The sequence below is a fragment of the Mugil cephalus genome, chromosome 13 (assembly GCF_022458985.1).
Source record: "Mugil cephalus isolate CIBA_MC_2020 chromosome 13, CIBA_Mcephalus_1.1, whole genome shotgun sequence".
Classification (NCBI taxonomy): Eukaryota; Metazoa; Chordata; class Actinopteri; order Mugiliformes; family Mugilidae; genus Mugil; species Mugil cephalus.
In genome coordinates, this window is record NC_061782.1 from 14,686,922 (window position 1) to 14,706,411 (window position 19,490).

Here is a 19,490-nt window from a genome sequence, read left to right on the forward strand (position 1 = left end):
CACGTAGTCCCTGTTTACACTGAACATTGTGGCCCCTGTGCAGCGCTGAACTTGGACAGAGGAAGAGTGCGCTTGTGTGTGATGTTTAGCAGGACGTCGTCTTTGTGTTGTGACTGAAACCCTTGTAGGCCTCTAACCCACTCTGTTGACATAGGCTTTAGGAAGCAATTCCCTGTGTTCCTTTTTCATTTTCGTCCGTTCTCTTCCCACCATTTGTTGTTTTTACACCCTCGTCCCTTTTTGTTCTTTCTTCTCCTTTTTGTTTGCTTTGATTTCTTTTCCAGGCTAAGGTTTATCTGAAGAAAACTGCTCCATACACGGACGGGTCCATTCAAACCTATCCTTCTCTAAACAGTTTCGCCTCCAACTTAGGAGAGAGCGGTGATATTCAAAAGGCAAAAATGTGTGTTTTTATCCTAACTGGGGATATTCATTTTGGTTATTGTTCCTTTTGGCCCATTTCTCACATACACAAGCTGGGCCCTTCTTTTTTTTTTCTTTTTTTTTTTGGATGGTGTGCTGCAAGAGGAATCTCACAAACAAGCAGAGGTATAAAGTGGTGAGAGTGGGAGGATGAGAGAGAACATTGTCTTCTCCCTTCCAGCTTAGGGACAGAGCAGAACAGGTTGTGTAAGGATACTTGCTATCCTTAACAATGTCTAACGCTGCCTCGGGGCCTCTTCTTTTTCTTCCCTGGTGCAGGCGAGAGTCGCGTTGAGGAGGGCGACGCACATTCCTCGGCGTCATCTTCCTGGTGCACTGTAATTTGCATCAACATTTTTTTTGTAACTGATGAACGCTTTTTGGGGGTTTTCTTTAGTTCCAATGGTGGGAAGAATCACTGTTTTCAGTGTAATATAGATAACAAACAATATTTGAGGCGTGTTTCATTTTTACTTGTATAGATGATCTAATTTTGATAAATTTACTGATTACTATTCTTCTGATCTTACTTTTTAAGATTGTATTAAATGATAGAAATGACCGGAGCAAATACCTTTATTCTTGACACATTAAGGGATGACAGATTAGTGGGGATGAATCAGAAGCAGCGATGTGCTTTCTTAAAGCAGACATAATTTGTGCGAATGTCACATCTGGGTTTTGTACCAAAGGTGTGACGCCGCCCAACGTGCCTTCCTTCCTTTCGCACCTCGTTGCAATAAATAAGTTCGTCTTGCTGAAGTTGCTTCCTCCCTCTTCATCCACAAAAGGTCCTGTCATTAGGTGTTGCGCTTTTCTCCGCCGTTGCTTTCTTTCGCGAGGCTAAGCCAAACTGTGCTTCAGTCAGCTATGGCCCAGAATAAACACTGGTGTCATTTCTTCCATTTTTTGTTGACTTAATACATGACAAAGCGGTAGGTCCTGGCAGATAAGGCAGACTTTTATGTACCTTCAAATGCAGTTCGGTTCAAAAGTTTGACAGAACATGTCTTATGGCTTTTGGAAATTTGGGACCGGTTCATGTTTCCAGCTCCCAGCAGCAAAAGTTAAGGAAGTGCAGAATTATCATAACAAATAGAAGAGAGGAGTCAAGTTGCAATAAACCCTTTAAATTTCCGTTTAAACCTCCCCAAATGGTGGTATAATCTAAAATGACATCACTCCAGTAGGCCGCCATCTTTGTGTGCCGGTCGGTCCATTATGTTATCCATCACTGGGTCTCTCTGTCTGGCATTGTCAATTACCCAGAGGAAAACAACATTAGAGGCCTGAATGGGACACGGAGCTGTGGCAGGCCCGACATGGCTGTGTTATATGATTACACAACCTGTTGGCTGTCCGCCTGTCAAGTGTCTCCTGACTCTGATGAATGGCTGTAATATGCCGTGCATCACAGCACGCCACGCCACACACTCATTAATGGCTTCTCATAATGCCTAGGACGTTCCTCCAATACCGCAGCAGGATTCACGGAGAAAGAGGCAGAGGGGAAGTGGCGCGCGAGTGAGAAATGGTGTTCATGAATACTCCAACCTTGCCCCAGTAAACAAAAGAAACACGGTGTCCTCATTTGAATAATTTCACAAATGGCGTGGCGCGACGCCAACGTCGCATTCGCAGTCGCACGTAACTCCTTGTGAATGAACGCACGGTGGCGGAAATAGAACGAGAGCGGAAAACACAGGGAGATGCAAGAATTTTTAAGTGTGACACATATGTCTCTCAATTAGATACATTCTTGTCCATCTGTGGCCTATTTGCATAGATTACCAGAAATGTGTGCGGCGCGGCGGGCTTGCCGGCGCGTGCGCGCGCGCTGAACGTCACAATGGAGATGCTTGAAGAAAAGGAGATTGAATCTGTTGGATGCCATCTGAAGCTTGGCTGATTGCTCTTTCTTTTCAGTGAATTAGGAGACACGCTAGCCAAGATCCTCCAAACTACTCGACTCTCAGCTGTAACAAACAGACTTGATTCTCATAGAGACACTGCCACGAGAGGCTTCAAATTAAAAGGGTGAAAATGGCTCTGAATGAGCGATTTTCTAAGGGGTCCGTGGAGGGTGACGCTGAGTAGCGGGAGCTGCGTGGCAACAAAAGTTTCCCCACAAACTGTACCAGCCGTGGAGTGATTATTGAGAACGTACGCAACCCTCAGCCCGCGTTGAGGCGGCTGTGGATGTGTCAGGCTCCTCGTGTCTGATGCTTACCGGGAAGCCACATGCCAGGAGCCCCATTGATAAGCAAACCCTTTCTCTCGGTTTGACAGGTCTGCGCTCAATATACTACGCCGGGGCTTTGTCTTGTCATATATTTACGTCGTCTCACATTAAAGTCGGTATTTATTTTATTTTTTTCCAGAAAGAGACACAGATGTTAAGAGATTTTCAATATCACCTCACTCACATGTGCCAGTGATTGCAGTCTCAATGCCGTTGAGGGAAACACAGAGCAGAGCAGCACCTGCAGTGTGTGTGTGTGTGTGTGTGTGTGTGTGTGTGTGTGTGTGTGTGTGTGTGTGTGTGTGTGTGTGTGTGTGTGTGTGTGTGTGTGTGTGTGTGTGTGTGTGTGTGTGTGTGTGTGTGTGCGCGAGAGAGGAAGAGACAATTCGTCTGAATATTCCTCTACCCGCGCGTCTGTGTTAGTGTATGCGTTCCTTCTCGCAGCTTGATTTTCTCAGTTTGAAATACAACACCTGCAGATGTGTCTTGTAAACTGCAGCCGCCAGCTTCTCTCCCATTCAGAGGGGACCACTGAAACAAAGCAATTAAAGTAGCTCTCTCAGAGGGGCGAAGATTTGGTGCATGGGTGTGCCTGCCTGCGCGCGAGTGATTATTCCATTGTTTTAACGTCTTTAAATTGAGCGGCCGTCCCAGCGGGAGGAGGACGGCCTCGCGGCAGTCGCGGGCGCTCGCCGCTCTGTCATGTTCTTGTGTGTTTAAATATGGAAGTCAGAGGTCGCTGACAACCTGTTGACACAGCTCAGATTTATGCAACACACACCCATGCAAACACACAGCCACAGCCCAGTTCTCTGCACGTCACACTACAGCACTGGTTTCTTGTTGCCGCTGATCTTTGGGCCCTTCCAGCTCCAGATACTGGAGCCGGAGTTATTCCCCGCTCCGCTCCCTGACCCTCCTAATTGGGAACGGCTGTTACTGAGAACGAGAGGGCTAAACAGACAGAGAGAGATTGAGAACAGGCTCTTGTGCGAAAAGCAAAAAAAGTAAGAACAAAAGCACGAACAAATGAAAGGAACAAAGAGCTGGTCCTTTGCAGGCCAGTGCTGATTAAGTGGAGGATAGTTGTGTGCTCAACAGTTGGCCTCATGAAACTAAATCTCCTTCCTCCTCCTGCTCTCTGGCCGTAAGCCAAAAAAGCCAAGTGCACTGTCCCAAACGTAAGGATGGCCATTCACTATAGTATATGATGGCTGCGAGAGTGGAAAAAGAATCATTGTTCGGAGTGGAGAGAGGACTGCACGAAGGAAAATCAAACCACGGGGTTGGGAAGAGGAGCAGTAAGCTCAGTGACAGCTGCATGCATGTCGTAGTGGGTGACGGTCTGTCCGTCTGTCAGAGCAGATATTTCTGTCTGTTTAGTGCTGCCTTACTGGCTGCCAGAGACACTCCTCGTGTCATCGCTGGGTGCCTGCTGTCACTGGCTAAAAAGGAGAGAGGGAGTGGAGTGTGTGTTCATTGGCGTGTCTGTGTGTGAGAGTGACAGCGGGAGAAACTCGAGCAGCTGTCTTAAAAGGTCTTCCACTCTGTCAGTAGATCTAAAATCCGCCCCCCTCTCCCCCAAACCCCCTCTCCGATAAGTCATTGTTAAAGCACTACTTCAGTCAGTTGTTTGGCCAAAAGTTTGAGTTTTTCTGCTGTTGAAGGACCATTTTGTGAAGTTTATCTGTTAAAGCAATCAGAATATAAACACTAAACTGTCCCCAGGTGACCAGCTTTCTTATACATTTAAATAAAAATTCTTGGTAAAAATATCAGTGTATCCATTATATTGCGCATTTATCCAGTACATAGACATTTAGACATATTCCATCATTGCATTGTAGAGATAACAATAGCTTAACTGCTACACAACAACCAACCAATACCAATATATCAGTATGTCCAAATACTGCCTGTGCGCCGGCCCGATCCTGAACCCATATACAAAAGTGTCTTGTGGGGGAATAATTTGTCGGGCCGATCGAACAATCGGGAGAACTTTCTGCGGTGATAGAAAGTTCAATGGTGACGTATAAGCCACCTGAGTGCCATTGTGTTGACTTTGCCCATTTATCAATGCCAAATAAGCACACTTTGAACTTGCGTACTTGGTAGTTTGACTGTCATTGTGTATTGTTTAAATGTGTTGACCTGGAGTGGTGTACAGGTAGGGACGCATACTCAGAAACAGCCATTGTTTACAACAGAAACGGCCAGATTGGTTCTAAGGCTACCATTGGCGTGCAAAGGTATTTATTTTTTACTTCTGCAACCTCTGAAACACGGCCCATAATGAAATCCAGTTCAGCTACGCCAGCCTTAGAAGACACAGCGAGGTGTTGAGCCCCAAATTGGTCCGAATGAGCCAACCTTTGCTTTTCGTAGCAGCTTCTCTGCTGCTGATGCGTTTGTGGTTTAGTGAATGACAGATTTTTCAAACTACTTTGTCTTCTCCAGATTGACAACTACAAATGAATGTACAGTGTGTACCAGAATAAAGATAATTTAAGCATAAATTATCCATAATGAAGCTTTTTTCTTGCTGAGCCAGTTTGACCTGTGAATTTCATCGGCCCACAGAGACTCTGAAGCTCCAGTGGAGTGCGGTGTTATCCGGTGCTCTGAATTAGCTGAACCTTTGACGATGAGACCCTGGTGTCTTATGGTAAGGCTGGTGTTAGCTTGGAAAACTCATCACACCTGCCAGGAAAGGACCTGCATGGTGTTTGACAGCTGAGTTTGTCAGGTTTGAGTGGGAGCTGCAATTTACACAAAATATTAAATAAAAATAGCATACTGTTTTAAACTTTCTTGGTCAACGGAATGTGAGTGTGGGTGGCGCAGTGAGACAGCGTGAGGCTGAAAAATCACTGTGTGCTCACCAAAAATACCTCCAAAAATAATCCCGGCTGCTCTGTTCAGGGTATATTAAACATATTTAATGTTTACGGATTGTTTGACTAAAGTTTGTGCCTCTTAAGCCGGATAATTCGAGTCATAATGATGGCTATCATTTAACATATCGAGGGGGAAGGATTTGGAAAAGCACATGGATGATTTCATTGCCTGCACTTTCATTACTCAAACAATGGTCCAATCTCTTGAATTTTTTTTTTTTTTTAATCATGGTTTGCTATTTCGTACTAATACGGTGTATTTTTGCCTTAAGTGCTGACCATTGACTGTTTGATTGCAGTCATCTGTTGTTGGGAGTTCTGTCGTCTGATTACAAACATGTGTTTTTTACCAACCGAGATGGCCACGGAGTGAGGTAATGGAATATCAAAAAAAAAAATAAAAAATTTAAGAGCATTAGTGAGGCATTGCGCTGCACGGTGGCTCTGTGGTTATAGCGGAGTCTGCGCTGAATGAATGTGGAGTCTGCACTTCTCTCTGCGTGCCCAACTTTGATGAAGTTTTTGTGGACTGAATTCCCTGAAGGCATGAATGTGTGAAACCTCAAACTGGATGCTGGTGGAGAAAAACGGATAGACGTGTAGCAGGGCACTACAGTTCCGAGGTTTAGACAGCACTTGTGATTTAAAGTTCCTTAAATAGCTCAACTTGTCTTAACCTTTTTTGGATTCTTTCGTGGGATCTCTCAACAAGACAGCGACGACTGCAGGAATCACTTAATTCTCCCGGGCCGGTTTTAGCAGCGGTATGAGATTTCACAGTGACGTTGCCTGTAATTTTGCGGCTGCCGTGACAACATTTAGGCCAACTTCAGGACTCTGTGCTGTCAGTGTTGGTGTTGTCCTCTGGTGCCCTGTAAATGCACACCGGTGTTTATGTTCTTTAGGTTAACACGGTTATCTCTGCGCGCAACCGGAGCCCTCAACCTACACGGACACTTGGCCTACGTGTGCGGTTGCGTGTGTGAGTGATCTTGCAGCTGCAGGACCCGGCTCCTTCCCCGCGTCTCTCTCCAGAAAGAGCTGCAGGGACTTGCCAGTATTTTCATTCCCTCTGGAGGCATTTCCGCACACCAACAAAGCCCGGCCTGCGTGATGAAACGGAGAGGAAGCAGCTTTTGTGAAGGGAGCAGCCGATTTCAGTATGTGTGTTCGTGTGTGTGTGTGTGTGTGTGTGTGTGTGTGTGTGCACTTATGACCCTGGCTAACAGTTTGTTACATGCAAATTTACTTTTGAACTCGCAATTCAGGTTGCTCCGGGCTCTTGTTTGCCGACGAGCCTACTGTAACACAGGAACAAGCCTACTCTGTATCCCATTCAGAAAACCAAGTTACCTCCTGTTTGCCTCTAATTAATGGGTATAATACCTACCTTGTTGGAATGGTTAGTGTTTTTTTTTTTTTTTACACAGTGTATTAACCACTGGCCTTTCATGGGCTTCACTTCCTCTGTACCCAATGCCAAAAGGAAATGTGTGCTGTAGCTCAGGTCACAATTCTCCAGGGCTCTGGGAAGGGATTGAACTGAACCGATAATTGTTAAAAAAAAAAAAAAGAAAGAAAAGAAAATCTCACTGTTCTGCAGAACTAACATAAAACATGCACTCTTTGCCCTTGTGAGTGCAATAAGTAAACAACCCTACAGCCTATACGGTAAAGGAAATATGTTATGTTGCCCTCTGCAGTTTTGTTTGGGTTCAGTGAGTATTAATGTTTCTATACGCTGAGTGGATACTATTTGTTTAGTGTGGTTTCCAGAAATAGCCTCACACAAACTTTTTTTTTTTTTTTTTTTGCTGTCTCACTTGAGGTCATGACACAGCTACCGAAAATCGTTATTTTGTTTTCTTTTTTTTAATGGGAGCAAAAAAGCAAAGCGACTGCAGGATCTGGCAACCGCAGTGTCTCTGAAGCGGAGGTTTTCTCCGGGGTTGACGACAGAGTCAGCGTCCTGTGGGTTGACAGCCAGGGCCCTGTGACACATGCTCATGCCCATAAACAGGGATTTGGCCCTCTGGAGAAAATAACCTTGATAATTACTGGGTGCATATGGACCTGCCCACATTGAAAGCAGCAGGAGGAGGAGGTGGGGGGGGGGGAGAAGGAGGAGGAGGAGGTGGAGGAGGAGACGAGGGCTGACTAGAAGGAGAAAGAGAGGGAGAGAGCCACATCCGCTGGTGCATTCCTGCATGCTGTGTCATACTGGTGCTGAGTTTCCCCTCGGTTTGCACGGAGCTTTCCACAAGGTGGAGAGTGCAAAGAGCTACTGACGCAATGCTCGGGGCTGTGGACACTGGCTTTTAAAGTTTAACAAGGCAGCAAGCCACACATTCACGGACTCCCCACGGCAACAAAAAGACAACATAACTGTTTGTAACGTCAACATGCGAGGACTCGCAGACAATGGAGAAAAAAATTGGAGCCATATGGGGGTGGGATACATGGAAGGAGAAGAAAGCTGCAGCTCGGTGACCTAACTGTGGAAGCTCTCGCAGATTTCAACTCCCGGGTTCTTTCTGGCCCTGCGTCACGTGGCCTCTCTGGTCTAGCTGAATTGGCATCATTACAGCAGCCGGAGCTGAATGTTTGTGGCTGGCTCGCCGCCCGTCTGCTTGCCTGTCATTCGGCTGGTTAAAGAGGCCTTGTTGAACCACTGCACTGTGCCTGGCTACTACGGGGCCATTCATGCCTGTAACGGCAGCAAACAACCAAGTCCTGTCATCAGAGCTAGCTAGCACATAACAATTTGCTACTGGAAATGACAAGGGCATTTTGCTTGGTAAGCACAGTTTCCCCCGAGCAACCCTGCAACCCACTTTTTAAAGTTTAGATTACATTTCAGCGAGCGCTCCTCGCTGACAGCGTCTTTAAACAAACAGCGACTCAAATATGTTCTGTGACTGTACGCCACCTACGCTGAGTGTATAGTGAAATAGACTGACGTGTTCCCAAAGGGATCACTCAGCAACAGTAAAAAAAAACAAAAAAAAAACAACAACAAAACAGATCCTTTGTGCTGCCTTGAACGGTGGAAATTTCAAACGGGAGGTTTGAAAATGCAGTTTGTCACTCTGAGAGAGGGTTTTTTTTCTTCTTCTTCTTCTGCTTGTCAGTGGCTCTGAGTGCCTTTGGCTAATGGCGGCTCATCCTGTCACAGTTGACCTGTGCCTTAGTGAACTATTCTCCGTCCTTTTCTCAGTCCCAGTGTGACACACACAGAGAGGACATGCATGACAGCCATGACTTCATCCTGTGCTCTCCTTTCTCTTTACCTCCTCCCACTTGCTCTTATCCTTGACTCCTCACCTCCCTCTCTCCAATCCTCCCTTCTCTTCTTATGCTTTTTTTGTCTTACTCCCCAACCCCTCTCTCCGCAGTCTGCAGTCCTAACATCTTCCTGCTATGATTAGCAATAGTGTTTTTTCCCCAGCCAGTGTAATGTCTAGATCCTCCTGTGTCCTTGGAAAGCAGCCTAATAAGCTCAGACACACACTGATGTCTCTCAGCTCCACAGGCCTATTCTCCAGCGTCACCCAGCACACACCGAGGTAAACAAAGACTGCCACACACACACACACACACAAACGCGTGCACACACAGTACCCCAGTGTGCTAAATAGACCGGCATACCAACTCACTGAGGACAGCGTTGACGCTAGCTCGCTAACGTTGACCTTCCGTGTGCCAATCACAACAAATCTGCTCCCTGATTTGAATGTGGGGAGGAAAACAGTGTAAATTGAAAGCAGAAATCCCCCTGGTGTGAGACAAGATGAGCCTCCGAATAAATTATTCAGATGGCAGCCTCTCTCCTGCATGATTCTCGCCTTCTGCTACGTTTAATGGCATCTGTGATGACGCCCATTGGAGATTAATCCAGATGTAAGACGCTTGTGTGTTTGTGTGTGTGTTTGTGTGTGCTTGCATACTCCCATTCGTACGTGGGTTTCTGTGTGTGTGTGTGTGTGTGTGGCCCGCTCACCCCTCTTCCCATGCATCCCGTTGTGTCGTGTGATGGGGAAACAAAGCCTCAACAGGGGAATTTATTGCTCCCAGAGAGGGCTGTAAATAAACAACTAGTGAATCAATGCCTCCATTTGTTTTTTTCTCTGATAATTCTGCCTGTGTCGTTAGGCGGTGTGACAGCGTTTTGCAAGCCGGCGCAGCTCTCAGCAGCCATATTTCCTCTCTGTGAGAGTGAGAATACATGCCTCACCGGCCTCATGTTTCATTACAGAGGCTCAGTAAATTACTGCGTGCTTTTTTATATCACTCAACGCAGCTCATTTAGTGCCATGATGGAGCTTTTGTATGAATGGGATATCACATCAGCATTAGATACTGTGCTTTAAAGCTGCTTCAGTTAACTAAAGATGCTCCAGAATAGATGTTACAAGGTGCATTTGAACACAAATACCTGCAGTGAGTCCCTTGGTGCAAGCGTATCGGTTTACATAAGCGTCACTGATGTGCTGCAAAAGAGTGACCTTCCCCAACAAAAGTACTTAGAAATGTTTGAACATAAAATGTTATTCTGTGTCTGGAAATATACTCTTTGCAACGCAAATGTCTCTAAGGCCTCTGTACGGTATTAATGCTTTCTGAGTGATCGGATTACAAGCGACCAGCTTGAAGTACAGGTGTACGCATTTGAGATTAGATCATTCAGATCACTTTTGAAGTCGGTCTGGGCCACATGTGACCACATTCCTATGGTGGTGTGAACTCGAGTTTGGTGTCAAAAAACAATAAATAATAATAATTAAGTGCAATTGATAATTATCAAGACAACGCGAAAGCACATAAGGTTTTATCTGTTCATTACTAGGGAGAGACTTTTATTTTTAAGATATATGTTTTTTCATTTTAACTGTTAGCTAACTAAATAAAAAATTATTCTCAACTGTAATAACAAATGAAGTTATTAAATATGTGCAGGCGATGTATAGTTCCCTTTTGATAAAACTTATCAGGATGTGATTGATGTGATTCTGTTGGTGTGCAAAGTAAGTAGGAGTCAAATTATCCTTTATTGTCATTGCAGAAGACAGGTTGTACAGTGCAACGAGATTTTGTTTGCAGCTCTGTAAGATGCTCAGTATAAAGAGTAAGAACAGTGTCAAAACGGTATCAAAAAGTCAGAATGGAATGTTTTAGACATTTAAATGTGAATATAAAATATACGTATAACTGCAACTGAAAATATGGCTAAATACAGTCATGTGTACAGTAACTGTCCTTAGTAATGTACTTTCTTTTGTATACAGCTCCAAGCTAATCGGATGTCCAGCTGTAGCTTGAGATGCATGGGGAGACGGATCTTAATGCTACCGTGACATTAAAATTATTCATGGTTTAATCTATTTCCACAAACAATCCAGTGCGTTGGTGCGGAAGAAGACATCTTACAGTCGGGCTAAATAACACTGAACCTCACCTTTAAACTGGATGAATAAATTAATGTTTTACCTGGATGCAGTTCTGTGGGCTTCCATAACAATAATTAGCAGAGCACGGGTCCCAGAAAATATGAGGGTAGTTACTTGAATTAGCTTCGGTTCGATGACTAAAAGGAACAATGAATAATGGTGTGAGCATGTGTCCCCCATTCTTCAGGAATAAAGGTAACCTCCCAGTGTGTAAACCTTGATTAGGCGCAATCATTCAGCTAATGCTGCTGTTGGTAACGTCAACATGACTACACATAAGAGCCTCTAATGAGCACCGGTTTACCATGTTCCTTTGTACTCAAGTACCCTCCTCTGTATCCCATATCCAAGTGTGAAATTACAATATCAGATTGTATTTAGTTAATTAAACCCATATGACTAATTTAATTTGACTCAAATATGGGGGGAAATGAATAAATCATGGAGGCGTATTTAGCTTGCTAGCGCTGGTGTTAACAGTAATTAAATGTGGGGCAATCTGTAGCTTGTGAAGATAGCTCAAGTCTCTTCTTTCCGCCTACTGTACAAGTACACATGTTGAGGGGGAAAAAAAAAAAACATAAAAATGTCAGCCAGATGATTTTTGGGAGCTGACTCGCAGAATATTAATGAAACGATGTGGGAGTTTCAAACACAATTAATAAGCGAGTTAAAGATGCGGTCCTGTAAAATACGCTGGTGCATTAAAAGTCAGCGGGCGGTTGTCCCATTAGGAGATCGGCACATCTCAGTTAGAGGAGAGCCAGAAGCGCGGGAGAAATATTCGTCCACGATTACAGCCTGGAGAGTTCAAAGACAGCTTCTTCTGCGCCTAGGTGGGCACACAACACTCAGGGAGAATCAGAAGGAATCAGCTTGCATTTGTCATTTGAGTATTTTATGTTTCATATTTGGCAGGGATTAGAGACGCATTTTCTCGCCAGCTCTGTCAGTCCTTGTTATGTGCTTCCAATTTGTCAGATGCACAACAGGGTGCTTTATTACATCTCGATAAATGATGCCACCTAAGTCTTGTTTTCCTATCACTAAAAAGCACATTGTGTTTTGTCACACTCCCTGATGTGCACTGCATTGTGTTTTCTTTCATTTTAGACTCGCTTTGTGATCGATGAGGATTAAGAAACTGATTTTGTCTAACAGGAAACACAGCGACGTCCTCATCCAAACTGGTAAGGATCCTGATTTGTCACCTACTTTGTGTCTTCATCCGAAACAGCCAAGCATCGGCTTTCACGGGGACGCTGATAACGCCTCAGCGCGGTGTCACAAACTGGATAAGATGGCAGCAGTTTGCATTTTTTTGTCTTTTGTTGTCTCTCACCAGCCACTAAACACACACAGGCGTTTTTTTGTCCTGGAGAAAGAATGCATCGGTGATCATGTTATATTGTAACTGAAGCAGAAAACAGTGCGCTTTCAAGACTGGATTGGAAACAGGATTTGCGATTCGAATGAGAACATGCAGATTTTTCAGTTTTTAACTTGAATCATCTGTGGAGGAAAGGGGTTTGATTTCCCCGTGATGCTGAAATTGATACTTCTCAGAGAAAATCTGCCGGACCACATACGCGCCAGGACATCCTGAATTAATCGACAGGAGAGGCTGGCCACCATTGATGTGAATGAAAGCACATGTTTACGTGATGATTTACATGATAGTGGGTGATGGCATTTCCTTTTTGCATGGCAGACAGCTGGTGCTTGTCAGGTTGAGGGGTCAAGTCGGTCAGAAAAGCCCAAACAACGCGCGGTGCCAAGTCACTCTGGGCTACGCTATATCGCTGTTCTTCCTCTGATGTGGCGGATTTAGAGGAAGCCCATTTGAAGGATGTTTACAAGACCACATTCTTGCATGTGGCGATACCTTTCTGGCTCTGCTTCAGAGGCGTCCCTGGGGCTTGAAATCTGAGCGGCGCTGTTAGCGGTGTTGAGCCAATGCTAAGTTACCAAGCATGGCCATTGATCTGCCTCTATCAATACTAATATCAATCTCCGAGAGGACGATGGCTGCTAATCCCCATTTCCCGCCATCCTCCAGTCATTCGCTGCATAACCCGCAGAACAAGGCTCCATTTGAAGGAATAACATGCATGAATATTGTGTTCAATTAGCCTTTGAACAGCACGGATTATTATGCATTCGGTTATCCCTCGAACTGCATGAATATTAAGTGTTCATTTAAACCTTGGCAGAGATGAAACGCCCCATCAGTCGTCACCACAGTGTCGAAAACCTTTGACCACCACGGTGGATGATGTAATTGGGGTGAATGAGGAAGCGGGGGAAACATCACACATCATCAAAGGGATGTCATGTTAAGGCCCCCCCCCCTCCCAATGCATTTAAGTAAAAGGGCGACCTTACCCCTCTGCTTTTGTTTGGGAGGCTGTGCAAAATGTCGACAGTGTAGTTTGTATACATGCGAAAAGGCATCAAAGCGCTGGAAGGTGAATAATTCTTGGTGGCATCTGCACATTCTGCAATATGCTAATGAGCAAAGCTGCAAAAGCCAGATTGCCAGGAGAGAGAAGGGGAGATGGAGAGAGAGAGGGGAGAAGAAAAAAAAAGAGGGAGGGAGCCGAGTGGAAAAGAGAGAAACAGACGGAGGCTGGTGTAAATTATGGATGCAACCTGCGATTTCCAAGAGGAAAAGAAAGGCAGAGAGAAACCTCAAGTCATGCATATCAGATTACGCAGTTACGTTTTTTTCTTATCATGGTCCGCGAGCAAACTCCTATACAATCTGGCCTCTTTGTGTGCATCTGAGAGGAAGCGCGAGGGAATGAAAGCACTTACATATTCATCCGTGTCAACTTGTGTGGATTTGAGTTGTGCTGTCAGGCATTCTCAGACCTTGACGTGTGTCTTGAGCGTGCGGCGACTTTCATCGGCGTTGTGTTGCCGCCGTTTGTGCGCGTCCGCAGTTAGTTCGCACGCATCATTTGGGCAACGATCGCGCGCGTAGAAAAATCAGTTCTGGTGCGAGCCGTTTCGATTATTTTACATCACTCAAATCACACGAGACGTATAATATTGCTTAACTGCAAAGCTGAACTAGCTGCTTTTAAAAAAAAAAAAAAAAAAAAAATTCATTATGTATCCTGCCTACTCGAGCACTTCTAAGTTAAGTAAAAGTAAGTATTCGTGTGCTGCTACCACATCCTGCCCTTGTGTGCCAGTCCCCTGTGTGCTTCTGTGAATAATGGATCCATTCTTGAGTTGTGTCTGTGACTGGGGCCTGTGCAGTGGTGTGGTTTCCCTGCCAGAGGTGGAGGTGCAGGAGACGGGAGGGGCCGCTGGTCTGGAAATAGCTCTGCCTGTGCTGGGAGCACCTTAGGTGGGCCTCTGTGCCAGCTTACCTTCCTTTTACACCCGTGCACGACAGAAGTACAATTCTGCCGGAGAGGCTGGCACACACGAAGCGCACATTTTCCAGTTAAGTTGAAAGGAAATCTGGTTTGACCTGTCTCCATTCAGCTTTCCTGTCTGAATGCTCTCCTCCAGGATGGAGGGGGGAATTAGAAAAAGGCCTGCGATTTCTAAGAATTGAACAAGAGCCACGTTGCACTTAAAGCGAGAAGCGTCTGAGCTGGAAACAGAAGCCATAAAGCTGCTCTGGATCTCGCCTGCATGTAAATGTGTGTTAATGTGCAAAGTAGGTCATTTATTTGGAGCAGGGACAGCCACACTGTGCCTCTCTTGAGCGATGTCAGAGCGGGGAATCGGTTCATAAAGCAGACGCGTCGCTGGATTTGGCGAACCACGCCGTGGATTTACATGCACTGATATTTTGTTTGCATGTGAAGCCCGAAACTCTAATACTGTGGTGGAAGGAGGGGAGGGGGTGGCGGCGGTGGTGACGGTGAAAATGACTGTGGTCAGTCCAGAGACAGCATCAGTAACCACAACCAGAGATAGCAGCCTAAAAATCAGACTAAATCAGATTACCAAACAAACGGCTAAGAGGATTTATTCTGATCTTTTTTTTTTTTTTTTTTTTTTTTTTCCATCAGACGGACATTAAATCTGCAATCTATAAAATCCCTTCAAATGATTTTCTATTTTACCCTGTCGTCCTCATCTTCTGGTCACATGTTTAGAGTGAAGCTCTTTTCTGCTCCCGCTGAACTCTGCCCTTTTGTTCTGCCTTGAGGCATCTAGAAATTGCTCCACTAAACAGGGTATCATATCGGCCTTTAAAAATATCTTCACAGGGGTACAGCGCAATATGACCTCCTACCAGGTGCTGCACTGTTAAGCCCTGTAATGTTATAATAACGTGTTCCGCGCGTGGGACACTTGCTGTTAGGAGTGAAGCTGCGTTGAGAGATGCCCGTGACTCTGCGGCTGCCACTTAAACACTGCTCTGGCACCGGCTTAATTAATAGAAAACACAATATATGGAGGGGGAATAATTACACCTTGTCCCTGGCTTTCGGAGATCAAATACGTCGCTGCAATTCTTTGAATTAATCTCTGGAATGATTGTTGGTTTACAGGGAATCAGTAGCAGCACAGTATGTTCTCAGGGAGAAAAAGACTGTAGATTAATTTGGTTAATATTTCATAAAGCTTACAAAGGCAAAGGGCATTTGGGGCTTTACAGATTATTTGTTCTCAGCCAATATTACACACCACGGCTGAGCTGCTACGCCACTGTGTTGCATGTGTGCAGCGCTCAGCACAATGCTAAAGAAAGGCACTTGCCTTTAAAAGTGTTTGTCTCTGATAGCGCTGTTTGTGAAATGGGAGTCGTTCTGACACGCTGCTCCTTCTCCTTTACCGTGATCTCATTCAGAGGAGCTAGTTCGCGTTAAGCATTGTATTGCTCCCCTGGGTGCTGATAACTGCTTAAAGATTTGTATTAATATCCTCACTGGCACCCTTTGATATCAGCCGATTCATTTTTAGCCTTCACTCGACTGCTCACACGCGTCTCGGCTAAACGTGGCAGTGCATTATAGCATCGCTCCTGACAGCCTTGACAAACTGACATTTCCTCTCTCAATCACTCCCTCTCCTGCCCTCCCGCTCTCTCTCTGACAGAACTGTATATTGTAACCAGCTGTAATCAGCGCAAACCTAATCAAATCATTGCTCCGACAAGCAGCCTTGGCTGCCGGGCTTTCACGAAAACACATCTCTGATCGGGAGGCAGGCCCCGCTCGTACGGCGGCAGCAGCACCGTAGCAGCCGCCGCATGAAATGTCAGGAGAAGTAGGATTATTTTTGAAAATGTCACTGACGGCATAATAGCTTAGCAGAAGAGTGTCTCATGCTATGTTTGCATTTTCATGTCAGCAGGTGTGATATGTAGCTGTGTGTGTGTGTGTATGCGCGCAGGCAGCAATAAAAGCTACTGTACACAAATGAGAGAGTAAACACGATGCCGAATCCGTCGACTGAAACTGGCGCGCGAGCCGTCGAGTCAGCCATTAAAGTGTGTTTCTGATCTGCACAAACAAATGCACATCTCCAAACCTCCTCATTACTGGCAGCAGGAAGGATGCCTGGGCACCAGGACAACTTGTTTGTGTGTGCATCTGGGAGTGTGTGTGTGTGTGTGTGCGCTCACGCGCGCTTGTATGTTTGCGGCGTTCGCCTAATTCGGCATTCTCATTCCAAGATTCGGTTAACCGAGTTGGCTCGCCCCATCACATCGCCACAGAGTGCGCAGTTGCTTCAGCCTCTGTTTCATTTAGTGGGCACCCACGCTCTCATCCTCTTGCCATGAAAACACACACGCACACACAGATGAGTGAGAGAGTGACAGAGGGACAGAGTGAGAAAGAGGGAAAAAATAAGAAAGTACCAATTAAACTCCTCAGACAGCTCTGCCAACAGACATCAGGGGGTTGGAGGCGGAGAGTGTTTGTCTGTGTGCGCATGTGTGTGTGTGTGTATGTGTTGGATAAGGGGGTAGGGGGCGTTTGACTAGAGCGCGGTCTCTAACTTTGTGTTACATTATCAGTTTTGTACTTCTACAAGTTTTTGAAACAGCTCATTACAGTGAGGTGTCGGTAACCTGCTGAGGAGGCTGGCAGTTATCAAGAGCTTGTAGGTTTTTATACTTGTTTGTTGACAGTTTGGTGCACAGTAGCTGGGAAGAAAATTGTGTTGTGTGCTCGGATTCACTTTTACTATATAGCTGGATTGAATGTGCTTTAAAGGATTCCGTTTCCCCTTGAGTTTTAATTGTGTAATGCTAACATACAGCCAGGTACACAGATTCAGTCACAGAGATGGTTCTGGGCTTCATGGGCTTGGTGGTGTAATGGTGACACAGTTTGGGAGTTGTGGGCTATTGGTTATAGAAACAAATTTAGAAATTCAGAAATCTTCCTGCCCACAAATGTTTTATTGGGAAAGGTTAGTCTGGAGTTGCTCCATTGCCTTGGCCAAGATCCGTTTTTTTTTTTTTTTGTTTTGTTTTTGCAATAAATTGGAAATGGATCATTTGGATTAATTTAGTTTTTTGACTTGATTTGTCCAATTAATTATCACTGATGCCATCTGATGTATACAACATGTATTTTAAGCTGCATTTAAAAAATTCTCAGTGAACTATGCAAAATATGGCAATATATGGCAATATCGTAATATCGCAATAATGTATCGTATCGTGACTAAAGTATTGTGATACGTATCATATCATGAGGTCCTTGCCAATATCCACCCCTAGTTGAAACACGTACAATTATGAAATTCCAGTAGCGTGTTACCAGACTCTCATGATAATAGGGTCTTGTTACAAATCTAACATTTGAGAAGCTGGAACCAGAGAACATGTATCATCTTTGCTCTGTGAATGATATGAAAGTTGTCAGCTTTTTAATCACGGTTCAACAACAACAGTCTTCACCATCACACTCTCCTGTCAGCAACCAGTAGCTAAGCCTTAATCCAAGCAGTCTTAGAGACAGAAAAACTCTTGCTGCACTGCCAAATGATGCCTCCCCCTCTGCTCTGCGTTCATGCTGTGAGACAAAAGGCTAGTTTAGCCAAATCAGGACTGACATCATTGGCAACAGCTGCAGGCTCCGTGTACTGTGCGTTTTCTACGCATGTGTGTGTGTGTGTGCGTGTGTTTGTGTCTGTCAAGATGAGGTGACCTGATTGCTCAGCTGAGCAGTGAGGGAAGACCCAGCCTTGTGTTGTTGGTGTAGCACCAATAATAAAAAAAAAAAAAAACAACAAAACAACAAAAACAAGAAACGGACCACAATGCATCCTGCCTCAAAGCCCCTCCCTCTCAGAGCCCCTCAGTGTTTTTGTCTGAGTGCACTGCCCACCCTCCGTCACACCCTCGCCACACAGTACCACTTCTGACCACGCCAAAGCAGATTTGGAGATGAAAAATGATGCACCGCTGGCTGTGCACTGCTGTATCAGCTCCTAGCTATAGAGTGGTCCAGCCAGATCCTGTCTAAAGATCTTTTATCCTTATTGCTGTAAAGACAAATCTAGTTACAACCTCTCTTCTCCTCTCCCCTCCCCTCCATCAATAATTCCTATGTACAGTCTATGATTTTATGCTTTTATTTGGTAAAGGAACCCTTTTTTTTCCAGTTTGATGTGGGAGTTTCTCACTTAACCAGCTGCAGGGGCTGACAGTCTGTAAAACCTGCAATGAAACATGTCTCAGTCTGCCGCAAGGTGTTATTAACCCACTTAAATGAACTGGATGTGTTTTGGTGAGTTTTGCGGTGGATTCAAATGAAAAGGCCGTTCCTTTCTAAGAACGCTGCTTTTTAGAGAACCTGCAGAATTTGGATCGGCTTCGGTTCAAAGACTCCGAGGCGCCGCTGAATGTCGGCAGATTCACTTGTTAGTGCCGGTGAAAGGTGTGTGGCCTCATCGTTCACCCCACCTCGCGAAACACATAAAATGCCTTCCCAACGCATACACACAGGCACAAGCAGAATTGCCCCCCCTCCGACCCCCTGGGGCCCCTCACCTCAGCAGCCTTTTTGGAGGAGTCTGTGTTTGTGTGTGAGGCTTAATGACCTTGCTAGGGCCATCCCACCCCTGCTGCTCTGCCTTATTACTCCCTATACTCTTTCTGTTTTGTCCAGAGGAAGGAAAAGAGATGGGATGGATTTCAAGCATCACCTTCGGGGAGGCTGGGTGGGGCAGAAGATGGGGGGGGGGGCTGGAATGAGAGCTGCAAGGTGGGAATGGTAAGGGTGAGAGGGCTTGGGGGGGAGAAAATTGAGGAGAGGGAAGAAAGCAGAGAATGGAGTGGAAGGTGGGGGCCAGCAGCAGTATTGACGTGTTTCAGATAAGTGAAGGATTAGTGGATCCACAATGAGCCTGAAGCTGCTACTCCTCCATTCAGCCAGCGGGGAAGTGGCTGCTCTTAATGAACTCTTAACAGGAAAAGAACACCCCAACATACATGTACACACACAGACACGCCATTTATACCGTAGAAAGGTTTATTCCAGTCGTATAATG

At 45.3% G+C, this 19,490-nt stretch overlaps 1 protein-coding gene across 3 annotated transcripts in view; it reads left to right on the plus strand.

Annotated features, from left to right (window-relative positions):
• Positions 1–19,490, plus strand: part of zmiz1a (zinc finger, MIZ-type containing 1a) — a 94,352-nt gene that overhangs the window by 24,572 nt on the left and 50,290 nt on the right. For all 3 annotated transcript variants that reach the window (XM_047602916.1, XM_047602913.1, XM_047602915.1), the window contains exon 3: positions 12,126–12,202. The gene's annotated coding sequence lies outside the window, so the exon portion shown is untranslated. The remainder of the gene's footprint in view (positions 1–12,125; positions 12,203–19,490) is intronic.